This window comes from Mesoplodon bidens (assembly GCF_964165515.1).
Source record: "Mesoplodon bidens genome assembly, chromosome: 2".
Taxonomy (NCBI): domain Eukaryota; kingdom Metazoa; phylum Chordata; class Mammalia; order Artiodactyla; family Ziphiidae; genus Mesoplodon; species Mesoplodon bidens.
Window position 1 is genome coordinate 77705971 of NC_138177.1, and position 17124 is coordinate 77723094.

Here is a 17124-nt window from a genome sequence, read left to right on the forward strand (position 1 = left end):
GGGGATATGTGTATATGTATAGCTGATTCACTTTGTTATAAAGCAGAAACTAACACACCATTGTAAAGCAATTATACTCCAATAAAGATGTTAAAAAAAAAAAGAGTACCTGCCACTTGCCACAACTAGAGAAAGCCCGCACGCAGCAATGAAGACCCAATGGAGCCAAAAATAATAAATAAATTAAGTCAAATTAAATTAAAATTCAGAGACGACCATGTGGTGCAGTAAAAAGAGCAAAGACTTTGGAGAACACATTGCATTTCCTGGTTATCTGACCTAGGATGACTTACTTAAATCACTCTGATCCTCTGTTTCCTTATATGAAAAATGGGAAGCCAGAAGAATACTAATACCAAATTGCTTATCTTCAGGGACTGTGGAGCCTGAAAGAATGAACAACCTCTGCTGGAGGCAGCTGTAAATAAATGTGTTCCTAGATTTGCTTTGGGTTAAATTCTGAAACTTCTCCTGGAATCTTTAATAAGTTCTACTTATTAAAGTATCTTAATAAGTAGAACTAAGTATACTTATTAAAATACTATCTAAGCTATTTAGTAGTACAAATCTAAAGCAATCTCAAGGGATAGGGTCAAACTTCAGTTACTTCTCTGCTGGAAATAAGACTTCACCTGAGTCACAGTTCAAACATAGACCTCACACAACATTATACTAGGCCAAATGATCTTGATAGGGTTTACTCCAGTGGTTACTATAGTGTAAGCCAGGCTCTTTAGAGCTTGCTGCTACCTGCTTGGTTCCTTGTGCTTAGTTTCACGGTGTCTGTGGAATTAAGGACACAGTTGACAACTGTATCCTAGAGCCTTGCCAAACCTGTTTGATTTAAACAAATAACTCTTTTGAGCAGAATGGTTATGTACAGATCACCTAATGAAAACAAGAATATCATTGAAGATTACCTACTATCTAATAACCTAATTTTTCTATCTGAAGGAATTCAACTTAAATTTCTGGTTTCATTATTTGGATATTAATATATTATTTTGGCTATTTCAGAAAGCTTTTTTTCTAGTATTTTTCCCTGTATTAAAAATGTCTGAGGACTTCCCTGGTGGCACAGCGGTTGGGAATCCGCCTGCCAATGCAGGGGACATGGGTTTGAGCCCTGGTCTGGGAATATCCCACCTGCCGAGGTGCACCACAACTGCTGAGCCTGAGCTCTGGAGCCTGTGAGCCAAAACTACTGAGCCCGTGTACCACAACTACTGAGGCCCGTGTGCTTAGAGCCCATGCTCCGTAACAAGAAAAGCCACCACAATGAGAGGCCCGCACACTGCAACAAGGAGCGTCCCCCGCTCGCTGCAACTGGAGGGGGCCCACGTGCAGCAACGAAGACCCAATGCAGCCAAAAATAAATAATAAATAAATAAAATTTGTAAATGTCTTCTGGTCTTGGCTAATTAATCATCTTAATAATTTGAACTCGTCAAATTAGTTGAGGAAGTTTCTTTTCTACTTGAAATCTCTCATGATAGAATAGAATAGAATTTATATATTTCATAGGGAAGGGATAAGGAAAAGAACTATTTCTAATTTGGAATTTTAAGAAAATGCACTTTGTCTTAGCACTTACTCTTTTAGCACTGGAGAAGACTAGTAGAGTAGTCAATTAGTTATTATAAAGAATCTTCTTTGATAAATAAAGTTGGAAATATCCAGCTGATCACTCCTTCCTTTGTACCATTGCCCACTTTTTACTTATCTCTATACTACTGTAACTATTTATTTCCTCTGCCTCCCCTACAGAGGATAGGGATAAAGGCATAATCTTATATCCCTGGAACCAACCTATCAGGATGCCTATCACATATAGAAGGCACTCAATACAATACTATAGAACACAATATATTTGATTTACATTATCTGAAGCCTGAAAGTTAAAGATTATTTAAGCAGGAGCTCATCACACCATTAATGGCACACACTGTATATGCATACAGTATAGCTTTGTCTAGAAATTAAAGTTTTTTTAATATTTTAAATTTAAATACAAATATACTTTTGATTACAAATTACAGAAAGTCAAATGGAATGAACTTAAGCAAGAAAGGGGATGTATTGGCTCGTATTGCCAAACTGAAGAAAGGGCAGGAGTCGAGTTGTTCTCATAGCTGACTGGCTCCAAGATCTTAGGTATCATCCAGGGTCTCCTCATTTCTTTCTTTTCACTTTTCACCTCTACTTCTTTCTCTGTGTTGGCTTTAATCTTTTAAGTTGCTGTCACCATATTTCAAGCATAGCCTTAAGTAGCCCTGAGCTATATCCTTATGACCTCATAACCTAAGAAAAATCCAACTAGAAAATTCCAGGGAGGGTCTCTGATACGTTGAACTTGGGTTATGTGTCATCTTTCTGCTAATCACTGAGGTCAAGGTGGATGGTGATGTTACATTTGAAAGAACTTGGGTCAGCAGCTCATCTCTGTGGCCAGGGAAGTGGAATATTATTATTGGCAAGTCCCTCCAATATCACATGGTTACAGTTGGAGAGAAAAAGTTCCCCGAAGAAGATAAGTACTGTTATAATCAGGCAAAATAGTAAATATTCATTGCATGGCCTATATTGCTAGCTTTCTTCTACTATTCCTTCCGATCTTCTTCCTTAGTAAAAGAATTTCTCATTTTAACTTGGCAAACGGCTACCCAGAATAAATAATATATTTACATTTATGAACTTTCTCTGCAGCTGGGTGTGGTCACGTGACCAAGTTCTGGCCAATGATGTAAGCAGAACTATTGTGTGCAGTGTCCAGGAAATGTTCTAAAAGAACATGTGCTTCTTCATTTTTTTCCTCCTCCCTTTGAGGAACACTGGAAAGCTCTCACTCAAGGCCACTGTTGCTCCAGAGCTCTCCAGATCCCCTTGCAGCCCTATAAGACTCTCCCCACTCTGCTTCCCCTATACTGTTTTGTTCCAAGTATGAACATAAGCCCCTGACCACATTGCCTTCTCCAATCATGTAATTCTTATGGAGGCTTCCATGTTCTTTTTTTTTTTTGGCTGTGCTGTGCTGCATGCTGCAGAATCCCCTTTCCCCAATCAGGGATCAAACCAGTGTCGCCTGCAGTGGAAGCATGGAGTCATAACCACTAGACTGCCAGGGAAGTCCCGGCTTCCATGTTCTTATATGACTCCATGTAGCTGGCCATACTCATTGGTCTAGGGCCGGACACAGGACTCAAACATAATATTTCACTATCCCCAACACTAGACATAATTCATTGGTCTGATGATGGGCACCAGACCCACTGTGGTTCAATAAAAGCCCTTCTTCCAGATTTTTTAACTTGGCCAGAGAAAGCTGGTCTCAGATCTTCTCTGGTGGTGAGAGCACTGTGAGACGTGTGGCTCTTGGAGTTGTTACTCCCTCTTGTGTGAAAGAAGCCAGTCTGTGCTGGGAGAGAGTAAAGCTCAAACGTAGAAAGAACTTTACTCATGATGAAGTCTGCAGAGAATCCTGGAAACATTTGAGTCCTTGGTTTCAGTCACTCCTTCCTGAGGTCGCTCATATGTTGGACCTTCCGCAACTCAGCTCAGGTTGTGGTGTTTTATAAAACTTCACTGAAGACTTGGGGTTAAAAGAAGAATTGTCGAGAGGATTAAGTGAGAAAACCATCATCAGTCCTTTAGTTTTCTGTGCCTGGCATACAATACACTCTAAAATGATAGCTGCAATTATTTCTATTTATTGAGATATTTGTTCTCAAATCGCTATATTTATGTCTTTACAATTCTTGTCATATAATGTCATTCAGGCTAAACTCCTAAAAGATCAAAAATAATTTTTCTAGCTTTTGTGAAGAACATGGAAAGCAGCATACAGATCAATATCTTTAACCCTCTTTAGTGTTCTTCATCAAGCTGTCTGTTCCTAGGCTTTATCACCTTGTACTCAAATCCCTTATCCTCTTTATTGTTCTCCTCCTATTTAAGCTAATGTTCCCTCATAAGCCTGTGAGATCCTTTATTCCCCAGAGTGCCTAGGCAATAATCAGGGACAAGCTCCTGCCAGAAAAACTGTTACCTCAGACATTATTGTTTGCTGTGGTCTCATCCTTGACACAAAAATGAAAATGGCTCTGTTTGAAGGGACTTATAATTTGTGATCTAAAATAGATCATAGGGGCTTAGAAAAGCTAAGCAGGAACTAGATTTGACTTGTAAAATGGAATATTTATTCCATTGCCTTATGCAGATAAATGTTTGTGAAATATTTTTTATTAATATGCTAAGTAGTGGTGCTCCACTGAGAAATAATTGCCTTTCATGTCCCTAGAACCCACCACTAACTGATGTGTCACAACTAGGAAGGAAATAGTTCTCGGCTAAAGTAGTTAAATTCTGTCATCACTCACTAACACGTGTAGAAGGAAGCAGGAAGTATGGATGTCACTAGGTCAGGTTACAATACCTTTCTGTATTTAAAGTCAATAACCCTTCCTGATTCTGCTTTCACACTATACACCGGGTAAGAGAAGTCTCCCAGTCTTTTCTAGTGCCTAGTTCCCCACAGCCAGGTATCATTTAATTGTATTAACCTCTTGCCACAAAGATGGCAAACAATAAAATCTTATTGGATACTAATGTCCCTTAGCTGAGGCTCCTGCAGATAATGTTCTGGCCTTTTAGTAAAGAGACTCCTTGGGCTTTTTAGTAATAGGGCACTTTGAGGTGTTTCTTTTTTCTCTTATGTTCTTAAAAATATACCTACCATTGGACATAAGATGAATCCAATGAAATATTAGATAGCTGAATAAAACTGAAGGTAAATGGAGAGTGACTCCTGACTGACTTGCCCAGGGCACAGACTCCCATCCGTTGTTTGTGGTTTGCAGACCCTGTTTTAGAGACATGGTGATAAGATGTCATTATATGGCCCGTGGAATCTGTCTATGCCCACAAGTCTACTTTCCAATGAACTCCCAGGTGATGTACTGTTGCTGGTCTGAGAACCACGTGAAGTACGTGCTCTGTTCACGTGAGCACGTGTGGACGTGGCTCTTTTACACAATTCCAGGTACCAAGGGCTGGAGTTGCTCCCTCAGCCAGATCAGCTGCTTCAGACTTAGGCATGAGGCTTTATAGTGTTGGTTACAGTTGAAGACTGTGGAACTAACTCTGACTCATTACTACTTCCATTCTGAGTTCCAGAAGCTGGGGCAGGGAAGCAGGAAGAATAGTTTTTTTTTTTAAAAGAGAGAGATATGCTAGATTTTTCTTCATTTTGGAATAAGAAACTGTTGTTTCTTAACAACTGTTGAAACTGTTGAAATGACTGGGTTAGATGTTGTATTTGGTGGCAAGAGAAAGTCTAGTGTAACCACTGTGTCTATAATGTTAGTGAATTTTAAATGTCCACGTTCACACCTTTTTCTCCCTTTTGCCTCTCTTCAGGAAAGCTGCTGAGTTTGCTGGCCATAGGCTTATTTTAATACATCTTATATATTCTTCATACATATTGTTGACTAATTAATAAATGGACTTCCTCATCTGAAAGTATCCATTGAGCACAAGAGCCTGGATTCCATTGGGCTGCTGCTGTCATGTCTTCTTCACTAAACCTGACCTGGGCTTAGCCCATGTTTGCTCATCTCATACCGGGGAGCTCTGGTGCTCAGTCTATTTCATTCTGTACTGGGCCCTTTTACCCCATACCTGCCTTAATCATGGTACTTGAGTTTACTGAGTTCTTGCTCTCTGACTTCATCTTCTGTTTTTGGCTCTGAATTTGCCCCTTGGACTTGATGACAAGATTTTGCTTCTCCAGATTAATAATTAACCCCTGCCAGACCTCCCTAATATAGCTTTACTCTCACCCTCTGGCTTCATTCACTCCCAGCGGCTGTGAGTAAATACCTTTCTCAAGTCCTCCTAGCCTCTGGGACCCTGCCCAAGGCTGGCCTGCCTTCCTCCTTACCCCCACTGGAAAAAAAAATCAGACATCAAAAGCCTTACAATACACTATTAGAGCAAAATAGAGCATTTCCTACTAAAAATATATGACCCAAAGGGGGAAATTCTGAGTCACTGAAAAAAAATTGTTAGATTTTTTTTCTTTTGAGAGAAAGGAATACAAAAGAATCGATTCATTTGCTATTGAATAAAAAGTCTTTTAATCTATGTACTTAAAAAATATGTGACTTTCCTTTTATTAGAAGGCTGATGGAAGTGGAAAGAGGGAGACTGAGGCCAAGCAGAGGAGAAAAGGTGGGAGCAGCAGCCCCAGCAGAGACCAGAGCAGGACCAGATAAGGCAGACTAGGACCAGGATCCAAGCCCTTGTTTGGAAGCTAAGAAATCAACAAGTGCCCATAATTATTTTGTTACACGAAACATGTGTGGGGAAAGTATAATTTTTAGATACAGACAATTATTTGATAGGGGTCTACTTCACCTTAGAAAAAAATTTCCAGATAAATCAGTAGCTGTAAATGAAAATCTAGGTTTGTAGTCAAATTTTAATCAATAGCAGGGAAGCATATTTTCTCTTAAATATATAGTTCTCTAGTCCCAAGCACTTTATTTTAAACAGGGTCACTTCTAACATTCATAGGCATGGGGCAAGAGTACAGATAGAGGCCCATATACCATAAGCCTAAATATTTAAAAGTTATGCATAGAGCTAAGAAGTTATTAGATAAAATATGTTTTATCTTCCTACCTTAACAAATATATTTGCATAACAACTTGGAAGGCAAGGCTCAAACTTAGAATTATTGGACTCCTGGGGTTGTGGCCTGGGGTGTGGCAGCGTGGGAGGAGCTGGCCTACTGGTGTTGGTGATCACCCTCAGGAATCTTGACCCGGAAAGAGGCCCACACAGGACCTGGAAGTGGGCTCAGGAATTCCAGATTCCCAAGCACCCAGAATGTGCTCTAGAAGTGGGTCCCAGGCTCCAGATGAGTATGTCTCCTGATTCTACAGAATCCTATGGCCATCAGAGGAAGGTTAGAATGGTACCTTTTCAAGTTCAGGGCTCAAAGCAGAGGCCCCTTGCATGAGCCCAGTGGGTGGTATAATCTGTCACCTGGGAACCACCCTTTATAATTCCTACTCTACTACAAAGCCCCTGTCTTTTGCTTCTTTTCTTGTCTACTGTCTTCCCTCCAAATACACAGAGGTTACCAACTGTTCTGCTCCGATACTAGTTTTACTAAATAGGACACAAGGATGGTATCTTCCATTATTTCTCTCTTTGTTTCCAATTCCCTCTACTAATTATCTGGGACCTTTCTTATTAGCAAAGTTAACCCAGGGGAGGAAAGAATGTGGGTGGCAATAAGTCTGGGGAAGAGACATGGCGTTTTGTTTTCACTGAGGAGAAGGCCTTAAGAATACTACTGTTCTCAGGGTTTGTGGCAGATTCCACCCCTGGGTAGAGGAGCGGTGGCCCCTGTAACAGTCACACCGGGAGGGAGGGAACACTCCTTGCTGACCACAGCTGGAGGAACAGAAAATGCACGATGGAACAGGCCTCTGAGCAGACCATTTTGAATGAAAGGAAAATGAAAAATGTCAACACCATTATCAGATAGGTATTTATTTAGTACTCATGTAGTGGGCACTGAGCACACACTGGGCCCCCGGAATACTCACAGGGAACAGGAGTCAAAAGGGAATACACATGTCTCATCAAATCGTAACCCACGTTTCTGTGAAGGTTCCAGTGTTTTTGTACAGATACCAGTGAGATTCAAAGGAAACTGCCTTAAGCCCATTCTCCTGTATGGTAAGAGCCCTTAGTCTCTCCTGGAATTCTGGAGGTGGGGGTGTGCCTTATGCCTTTCCTTGTTACTGATTGGTTCAATGGATGGATCGGTTCACCATCTATAGTGGGCTGTTGCTGTTTTCCACCACATTGCCCCAAGATGTGAAATGACCACTTTCATTTTCCCCAGAAAATACTCCTCGCACAGGATATTTGTGTATGTGTTAAACTTTGCTGAAGATTTGGAGGCGATGAAGAAGTTTTATATTGCCATATTTCTTGTTCCTTCCTCTTCCCTTAAAGACGCCTTGGGAATTCCCTGGTGGTCCAGTGGTTAGTACTCTGCACTTTCACTGCTGAGGGCTTGGGTTCAATCCCTGGTCGGGGAACTAAGATCTCGCAAGCCACACAGCACAGACAGAAAATAAATAAATAAATGAAAAAGACTCCTCATTTTCCTGATCCCCTTCCACGGGGCTCCCCTTTTATAATTTTATTTTCCTTTTTTTGTTAGAGCCAAGGACTCAGTAATGTGTCATGCCAATTTGTGGATCATCAGTTCTAGTTCCCATCCTGAGACTCAGAAGGACCAACTGAGGCTTGCAAAGGCCACCACTCCCTTCTTCCATTTCTGTGAGGGGAAGCAGGCAGTGTGAAGAAATTTTTGTTTGCTATATGAATTACATCATTGCCTTTAAAAGGCAGCAGCTGTAGTCAATTTTGGTTTTAAATAACATTACATATTTTCTTTCTCAGTTTACGCAATGATCACAAAGTAAGCTACGAGCTCTTTGAATTCTTTTAGTCCCTCAGGGATGTATAGTGTCAACCACATTGACCAAAAAAAGTATTCTATAAGTATATGATAATATGATTATAACATAATAATATATGTGCAATAGAATTATAATATTTAATTTAATATTATAATATACTTATAATAATTATTATCATCATTATTATTATTGGCAGCAGCTACATTTTGCTTCAAGGATAATTGAAGGTTTTTGAACAGAGGAATGATGTGACCAGACCTTAGTTTTAGACAGGGCATGAAGGATAGTAGGAGAAGAGAGAAATGAAAGGCAAGAGACCAGTGGTGGAGTTATTTTACAGTAGCTTAGGTCAGAGGTCATGAGCTAGGATTACGGCAGTGGGAATTGGGTGAAAGGAATAGATTTAATGATTCGATGTAGAGGTATTGACAATAGATTCAGACATTAAATGAAAACTAACTTGGGTTTAAGCAGGGACACTAGTGACAAACTGAGTCTGTGGTGTAACCTAACTGTAGATGTGTGTATGTCCAGTGCTAGGGGTATCCCACAGAATAGGCCAGAGCACTGGGCTGTGCTCAGTGTTAAGAAGTAACCACCATTATCTGAGTGTTAGAAGCAGTTTGCTGCATAAGGGCCTATAAATACTATTCATCTAGAGAAGGAGGTGAGGAGGAAACTAAAGATCAAAAGGAAGTCATGTAGGAAGCAGGAAATCAATGACAGAATGTACAGTACGGGCAGTAAGAATTGGCCCTTTCAGCTTCTTTTAGAAATGAATGTCTGTAGTCAAAGGCCACATTGTCCTTTTATAGTCTACATCACCTTCCTTTTTTAAAAATATTTATTTATTTATTTGGTTGTGCCGGGTCTTAGTTGTGGCACGTGGGCTCCTTAGTTGTGGCAGGTGGGTTCCTTAGTTGAGGCTTGAGGGCTCCTTAGCTGTGGCATGCAAACTCTTAGTTGCGGCATGCATGTGGGATCTAGTTCCCTGACCAGGGATCGAAGCCGGGCCCCCTGCATTGGGAGTGAGGAGTCTTAACCACTGTGCCACCAGGGAAGTCCCACCTTCCTTTTTTTTTTCTGGATTAGGTGAAGGCTATGTGTCAGAGAAGGATTTGGACTTCTAATGCCTGGTCTTGCTCATGAAATCTCCTTAAAGACTATGATTGTATTTTTGCATGCCTTACACATGGTGGGTACCTAAAAATAGCAAAAGAATTCACTGAATGGTATTAATTCCCATTTTGTTGCTCCTGTAGAGGATCTAAATAAGGAGGCAAGCGTTCTGGCGCTATATTCAGTATCATTTACTGGCAAGTAAGAGCAGAGCTGCCACTGTGTGTGATCTCTGGCCCAGGGGAGGAGAAAAAGGACACTGCTTGGGGGAAGCTAGCCCACTTAAACACTGTTGCAGGGGCAGCATCCCTGATTAGCACTTGTAACCTTCTTCGAGCAGGTCTCATTTTTCAGTGCCTCAGTTTTCCTTCCTTTCTTTTCCCATAGTCAATGCTTTCTCATAATCAATGTCCCTCAGGCCTTACACTTTTCTCTTGGGTGCTCCTAGAGTACTTTACTCATCCATGGATCTCCCTAGTTCTTGGTCTTGTTCTCATTTCTTCTGACCTCAGGATTTCATCTCTTCTTTGACTAGGAACGTTACCTAACATGCTAGGGTAAGGGTAACCTAAGGTAACATTTTGACGCTTTTCAAATCCAGATTTTTTTTTCCAGCAGACAAAACTATCATCCATTTACTTCTCTATGAGGAGCTGCTATGATCTGCAGGCTTGTCTACAGACCATAAGTAACATGGGAAAAACCCTAATGCTGATTCAGTTCAGTAACCTGGAAAGCGGTAGTCAGAGGGTACCTATAGTCACTCAACTATACCACTTATAGCTGGATGGTAGCTCTCCAAGTCAGGAAATAAGCACATATTTATAATTTAGAAAACATTCCTAGTGTTCAGTACACATAGAGCTCAATATGGGCCATTTGTCTCATTAAAAAAGGAGAGTTTGGTGCAGTCTCACATCTCCTATCCCTTGAATGCTCTGTCAGTTTCCAGTAGCCCAAATTTGGCCTGCCTCCCAGGGCTGACCTACTCAGGGGACAGAGTGACTTAGTCACTCCATTCCCCCGCCTTTCCTCATTGCCTCAGCCAATGTGTTGGCAGTCTAATTATTTGCTTTTCCTCCAAACCTAAGGGTGTGTCACCTGTGAGGTGGAGATGAAGCTGATCCACCTGGATGGCATTCCAATCAGGTAAGGTAGCACTTGCTCTCTTCAAAGCCTCAGGAACTGGCTTCTCTTCTTTACCTACCTGTTGCTAGGCCTCTGATGGCCTTAAACTCCCATTCTTACATCCTCAGGGGATTTGTCAGGACCAGAATAGGAACAAGCCCAAATCTTGCCAACAGCCTTGTAGTTAATGTCCTAACATAGCTCTCCTGGGGACCAGCACTTGCAATAATTGAGAGCTGATAGGTTCTATTTACAACAATGTACCTCCAGTGATCTTTACTACTTCTAGGGCCTGGAGGCAGGATTTTCTGCTTAGCATTTCCCCTAGTGCCTAATCTTAGGAACCCTTTAGAAGATGTGGGAACGTAAATGGTATCACTGAACTCTTCTCTCTTGCTGTTTTATTATTCCTAGGTTCTTAACTTAATTGATTAAATAGTTGACTGATGAGCAAATGCTTGTGAAGACTAACAGTTCAAGGCAATTGTTAGATTCCAATTGACTGGTAAAGCCATTTATAGTTTAGGATTTTATGGGAAGTCTTCAAAAGGACATGATACAGGTTGGGCCTTGAACTCTAGGGAGAAAACTTATAGACAGATGAAAGGAAGGTGGGTAGTAGCATGGTAGAGTCCTCTAACTGGCTTGCTAGTGCTGCTTGCATGTCTCTTCCCGACTCTGTGTTCAGTGACGTCATATTAGTGGCATGAAATTATCAGGAGTAGAAATATTTACACAATGGAAATTGGTAAAGGCTATAAATCAGGGCCTTTTCCACCTGGAGAGCTGGTTGTTAATATTTACCATTGATGTAAAGAAAGCAGAACACCACTGGAGAGATGGAAATTAGCAAGTCACATTCTGGAGTTAGTACTAGACTGGGGTCAGATTGTACAGGGAAGACTGAGGAATTTTGGCTTTATCCTATAGATATCGAGGAATTGTTGATGACTTTATATTAGCTGAGATGCTTTTTGTTACAAGCAATAGAAAAACTAAGTTCAAAATTGTTTAAACAATAAGGAAGACGTATTCTTATATAATAAGAATTTCAAGGAGGACGGCTGAGGGTTGGCTAATTCAGCAGTTCACCCAAGACCCAGATTCTTTTCATTTTTTTTGCTCTGCCATCCTTAGTATGTCACCTTGTCCTCCAAACAGAACAGCAGTTCCAAATCCAGCAACACTCAGCAGCAAAAGAGAATCATTTCTTATTTCTCTTTGTCTCTTTGTAGGAGCAAGCAAGTCCATCAGATTTCCTCAAATCTCACATTGGAGAGAATTTTATCATAGTCCTAAACCAAGTACTGGCAAGGGGAATGGAACCCTGTGATTGGTTTAGATCCATCAGTGTTTCACCCATCTCCCTCCCACTCAGCCCCCACCCCTCCACTGGAGTCAATCTCCCCTGAAGCCCATGGTCACATAGAGAAGGATGGCTGCTTAAACATGATCAGGATTCTATAAGCAAGGGAGGGGAAGGGGGATGGACAGTGGTTAAGCAAGCAACATGTTGCTACAGCTTTTGAAAAGAGAGAAAATATCAGTGAAACATTTTAGGAAGCATAATCTAGCAATGGTATGCGAGCAGATAGAAGGCCTGGAAATAGACTCAGTTATATTATTATGAGTCTAGATGTGACTCTATTATAAAATAGAGTCTGATATGTACCACCAAAGCAATGGTTCTCAACTGCCAATTCATTCATTCATTCACTCAATAGATATGTAATGAATGACTGCCATGGGTAAAGCATTATGCTAGGTACTATAGATAAAACGGTGAACATATCTGGTGGAGCTTTTTAACTGATGAATCAAATATCGATGAAATAATCTACAAGTAAATGTAAATTTATAACTTGGTTAAGTGTTATGAAGGAACCCAAGATGTTTGTTTTCTACTTTTTAAATTGAGGTAAAGTTCACATGGTGAAATGTGCAGATCTTAAGTACACAATTTGATGTACATGTGTAACAGCTACCTCATCAAGATATAGAACATTTCCATCACCTCAAAAAGTTCCCTTATGCCCCCTTTCTATTCAATCCCCACTTCCCCCCAATATGCAACCATAGTTCTTTTTTTTTTCTTTAATAAATTTATTTATTTATTTTTGGCTGCCTTGGGTCTTTGTTGCTGCATGCAGGCTTTCTCTAGTTGCGGTGAGCAGGGGCTACTCTCCGTTGCTGCACGCGGGCTTCTCATTGCGGTGGCTTCTCTTGTTGCAGAGCATGGGCTCTAGGTGCACAGGCTTCAGTAGTTCTGGCACTCGGGCTCAGTAGTTGTGGCTCGCAGGCTCTAGAGCGCAGACTCAGTAGTTGTGGTGCACGGGCTTAGTTACTCTGCAGCATGTGGGATCTTCCCGGACCAGGGCTCGAACCCATGTCCCCCTTCATTGGCAGGTGGATTCTTAACCACAGTGCCACCAGGGAAGTCCCTGCAACCACAGTTCTGATTTCTATCATCATGGTTACTTTTGCCTGTTCTTGAATTTCATATAAACGGCTTCTTTTTCTCAACAAATGATTTTAAGATTTATCCATGTTGTTGTGTTTAAAGGGAGTTCATTTTAAAAAAATTGTATTCCATTGTTTGATTAGTGTATTTGTCATTTCTCTGTTGGTAGACATCTGAGATGTTTCCAGTTTGGGTTTATTATGAATAATGTTGCTATGAACATTTACGTAAAAGCTTTTTGTGGACATCTGTTTTCATTTCTATTGGGTAAATACCTACGAGTGGAATTGCTGGGTCACAGAGTAGGAAAACGTTTCACTTTATAAGAACAGTGGATATTTTTTAAAAATATAGATTCATGGTCCTCAGTCCTAAGAATTCTGAGTTAGTCATCTGAGTTTCCTAGGCACATACGGTATGTAGTTTTTAAGACTCCACAGAACCACTGGTCTAAATTATAGTGGTTGTAGTGGAAAGGAAGTTATTTTGGTTTGATTTTCTTTTCTACCACAAAAGCATATAAATGCAAACAATTGCCGGGTGGCTTTTTTTGTTTGTTTTTTGTTTTCCTGGTTAGCTGCAAAATAGCTTTCTCTGAACATTTCCCCCTACTCTATCCATTAGCCCAGGTGTTGAAATAATCTCTCCTTTTAGTTTCTCTGCTGAAAGGCAAAGCTCTGTTTTTTCTGCTCTTGCTTAAAGTGAAGTGAAAACTCAGGGAGCTCCTTGGAGTAGCCCTTAGAATTGCTAAAATGAGTAAACAGGCCTTTAGGGTGGAGGAGAACTTTGTACTGAATGGCAGATAAGGCTGTGTGGCCCTGTGTATACTGGTAGTGTTTTCTCTGCTGTTTTTACTTTCCTTCCTGTTTTTCTACCTGCCAGCAAAAAATAATCACCTGTGTTCTGACTTCCCACAATGACACTGGACAGCTGCTTCTGAGCATTTAGCATAGTGACAGCCTGAATGGCTGCACATCACTACAAAAGAGGTCCCCTACTTCTAGGCAGAGAACTTGACACATAGGAATAGGGAATCACTTAATGGATTAGGGGCTGGCTGAGCTGGGACCAGAACCCAGGTGGCCTGGCTCCCAGCCCGGCTGACCACACTGCTACCCATACAGCCTGGGCTGACCCAAAACAAGCAGCCCATTGAGCAACTGCACAAACAACAATGAGTGATGGATGGTCACAGCAAGAAACAGGCACAAAGCAACTGCAACCCCATCACTTCCTGGCCCCTAAATTTCCAGGCAAGCCTATAAAGTGTGGTCACTTAAATGAGTTTGACCAGCAACTTGGCCCAGCTTTCAAATTTGGAAACTTTTTGTAGTCACTGCCAAAAGTAAAAGTCGGCCTTGTACTGAGGGGTGGAGAGGGCCTTTGAACGTCATACCTGGTCATAATAAGTCTGTGGTAGTGGAGTTAAGACTAGAAAGACATAGTTAACAGATGGGCATAACCTGGTCCTGGGAGGGCCTTGGTGAAACAAGACAGCTTTAGATTCTTGAGGCTCCTCATCTGTGGACCTTTCCTCCTACCTCAGATCTAGCTGGCAAGGGATGGGTGTGATCCATGGAGTTCGGTGACCAAGTCTCATCCTACTCCTCCTCAAATTTGCCACTGAACAGTATCCAAAATTTGTAGTCCCCACATGCTTGTCCCCCAAATGCCTCTGCCTGCCAACCTGTATTGTTGGTCCTGGATGTGCCTCATGCTAGGTACTCTGACCTGCTTGACCTTGGTATAGCCCTAGGCCCTAAATCTTCAACTCTAAATCCAGGATATTCCCAAGAGATACAGCTGTCTAGGAAGTTTCTTGTTTCAGATGTCAATTTTCTAGTCTTGAGCTGGATAATTCTAAAGTGTCTATGCTCCCCTCTTTCCCTTTAGAAACTGAAGACTTCAGAAAGTAGTGAGGGGACAGAAAAGTTGACTGTAATGTTTGTTTTTAAATAGGCCTAACGGGCACAACATTTTGAAAACGCAAACCAGTTGCCACAATGTTAGGAATCTGAATTAAAATTTAGCATTTCTTGGGCTTCCCTGGTGGCGCAGTGGTTAAGAATCCGTCTGCCAATGCAGGGGACAAGGGTTCGAGCCCTGGTCCGGGAAGATCCCACATGCCACGGAGCAACTCAGTCCGAGCGCCACAGCTACTGAGCCTGAGCGCTAGAGCCCACAAGCCACAACTATTGAAGCCCGCGTGCCTAGAGCCCGTGCTCTGCAACAACAGAAGCCACCGCAATGAGAAGCCCTCGCACCTCAACGAAGAGTAGCCCCCCGCTCGCCGCAACTAGAGAAAGCCCCCATGCAGCAACGATGACCCAACACAGCCAAAAATACATAAATAAAATAAATAAACTTTAAAAATACTTAGCATTTCTTTGGTCAGATTATAGCAGGGGCTGGCTCCGCTTTGTGTTTGTCATAAAGAGGTATTTATTAAATGGCTCTTCTTACTTGAAACTGTCCACGTTCATCTAATATTTATTCATTCAACAAATATGGAAGGTCTGCTAGTGCCAGGCAAGGCTTATGTTCCCATAGCCATAGGTCCTTGTAAATCACACAGCACATATATGAGTTCTGCCTTATACAATACAGTTTTATGTGTTTTACTAAAGCGTAAGACCCTTGGTGCCTGGAATTATGTCTTATTCATTTTTGCATCCCCAATATCAATGAGCACAGTGCCTCGCACGTAGTAGGGACTCAATATTTGTGAATTGAACTATGCTACAGCATAGTTGTTGTACAAGGCTGTTAAAAGGTATTACCAAAAAAGCACTACATAACTTGTTTTGCTTGTGCTAACAGTCTAAGGCAGATATGTCAATAGGGTATCATCATTATGCAAATAAATAAATACTGAGTATTTACAGAGAAAAGTATTCGATTGGCCAAAAAGTTCGTTCGGGGTTTCCCCTAACATCTTTCACTATGTTCACTGCAGGAGTGAAGGAGGGAGAGTGCTTAACTGGGTGAGATTGGTCTGGAAGAAGTGTTAATTTTCCTCCGGTCAGTCCAGAATGATCGTGTAGAGTAACTAGAATTTCAGTCTTCTCATTCTAAGTATTTTCATCCCTCTCACCTTTCTACAACTACCCCGCCTCTTTCTGCTTCTTCCCAAAGGGCTGTGTCCAACTGACTACACCTCAAAGTCTCAAGAGTCCACCCAGTAGCCCTCCAGCTCCGGTTCAAGAACTCTCCAGAACAGGAGCTTTAGGTACACGGGCCAGGAAAACACGGGGTCACGCGCGGGGCAAGCGCCAAACTGGCCGTAGCTAGGGGAGCGGCGCTAAGGGCGGGGCTGCTACGGGGTGGGGCGGGGCGGGGTGGGGCGGGAGGAGGCCCGGGGGCCGCTTGGGTGTCACCACCAACCCGCTCCGGCCGGAAACTGGCGCTTGTTTCCGGCCGGACGGCCGAAAACCACCGATCCTGAACCAGCAGCCGGAGTCGAGTGTGGAGCAGGCAAAAAGCCACTGGGGGAGGCCAGTCCAGATCAGTCCCGTCTGGCTCCAGCTCCTGATCCTGTGCGGAACAACAGCCGCGGTCTCAGTCTCTGCCACCGCCTCCGCCTCCATCGTCGACGGGGGAGGGGCCGGCCGGACCCCGGGGTCACAGCAGAGGAATGAGGAGAGGCAGCCGGGCCCCGCGCTCCGCCCCGGCCTAGGGCCTTGCCCCGGGAGCCGCGAGGGTAACGGAGCCCCCGCCTTGTCACCCTCCCCCGTCTGCTCCCGCCCCTCCCGCCTCTTCAGACTCCTAAACTCTGACCCTCTGATCGCCACTGTTCCCCATCTCCTTTCTGATTATATTTCACCCTGAGCCATCTCCTCTCGGCACCCCCTCTTCGCCCTGACTGTTCCTTGCTTGGCCCCAACCTTTCCCCGGTTACTCCTCCCTTTCACC

The 17124-nt window shown here is 42.4% G+C and overlaps 1 protein-coding gene across 2 annotated transcripts in view; it reads left to right on the forward strand.

Annotated features, from left to right (window-relative positions):
- The first annotated feature begins 16619 nt into the window (after positions 1-16619).
- Positions 16620-17124, forward strand: part of OTUD7B (OTU deubiquitinase 7B) — a 53719-nt gene continuing 53214 nt past the window's right edge. Inside the window, exon 1 of one of the 2 annotated variants that reach the window (XM_081225166.1) lies at positions 16620-16912. The gene's annotated coding sequence lies outside the window, so the exon portion shown is untranslated. The remainder of the gene's footprint in view (positions 16913-17124) is intronic. The other variant, XM_081225165.1, reaches the window with a different exon arrangement.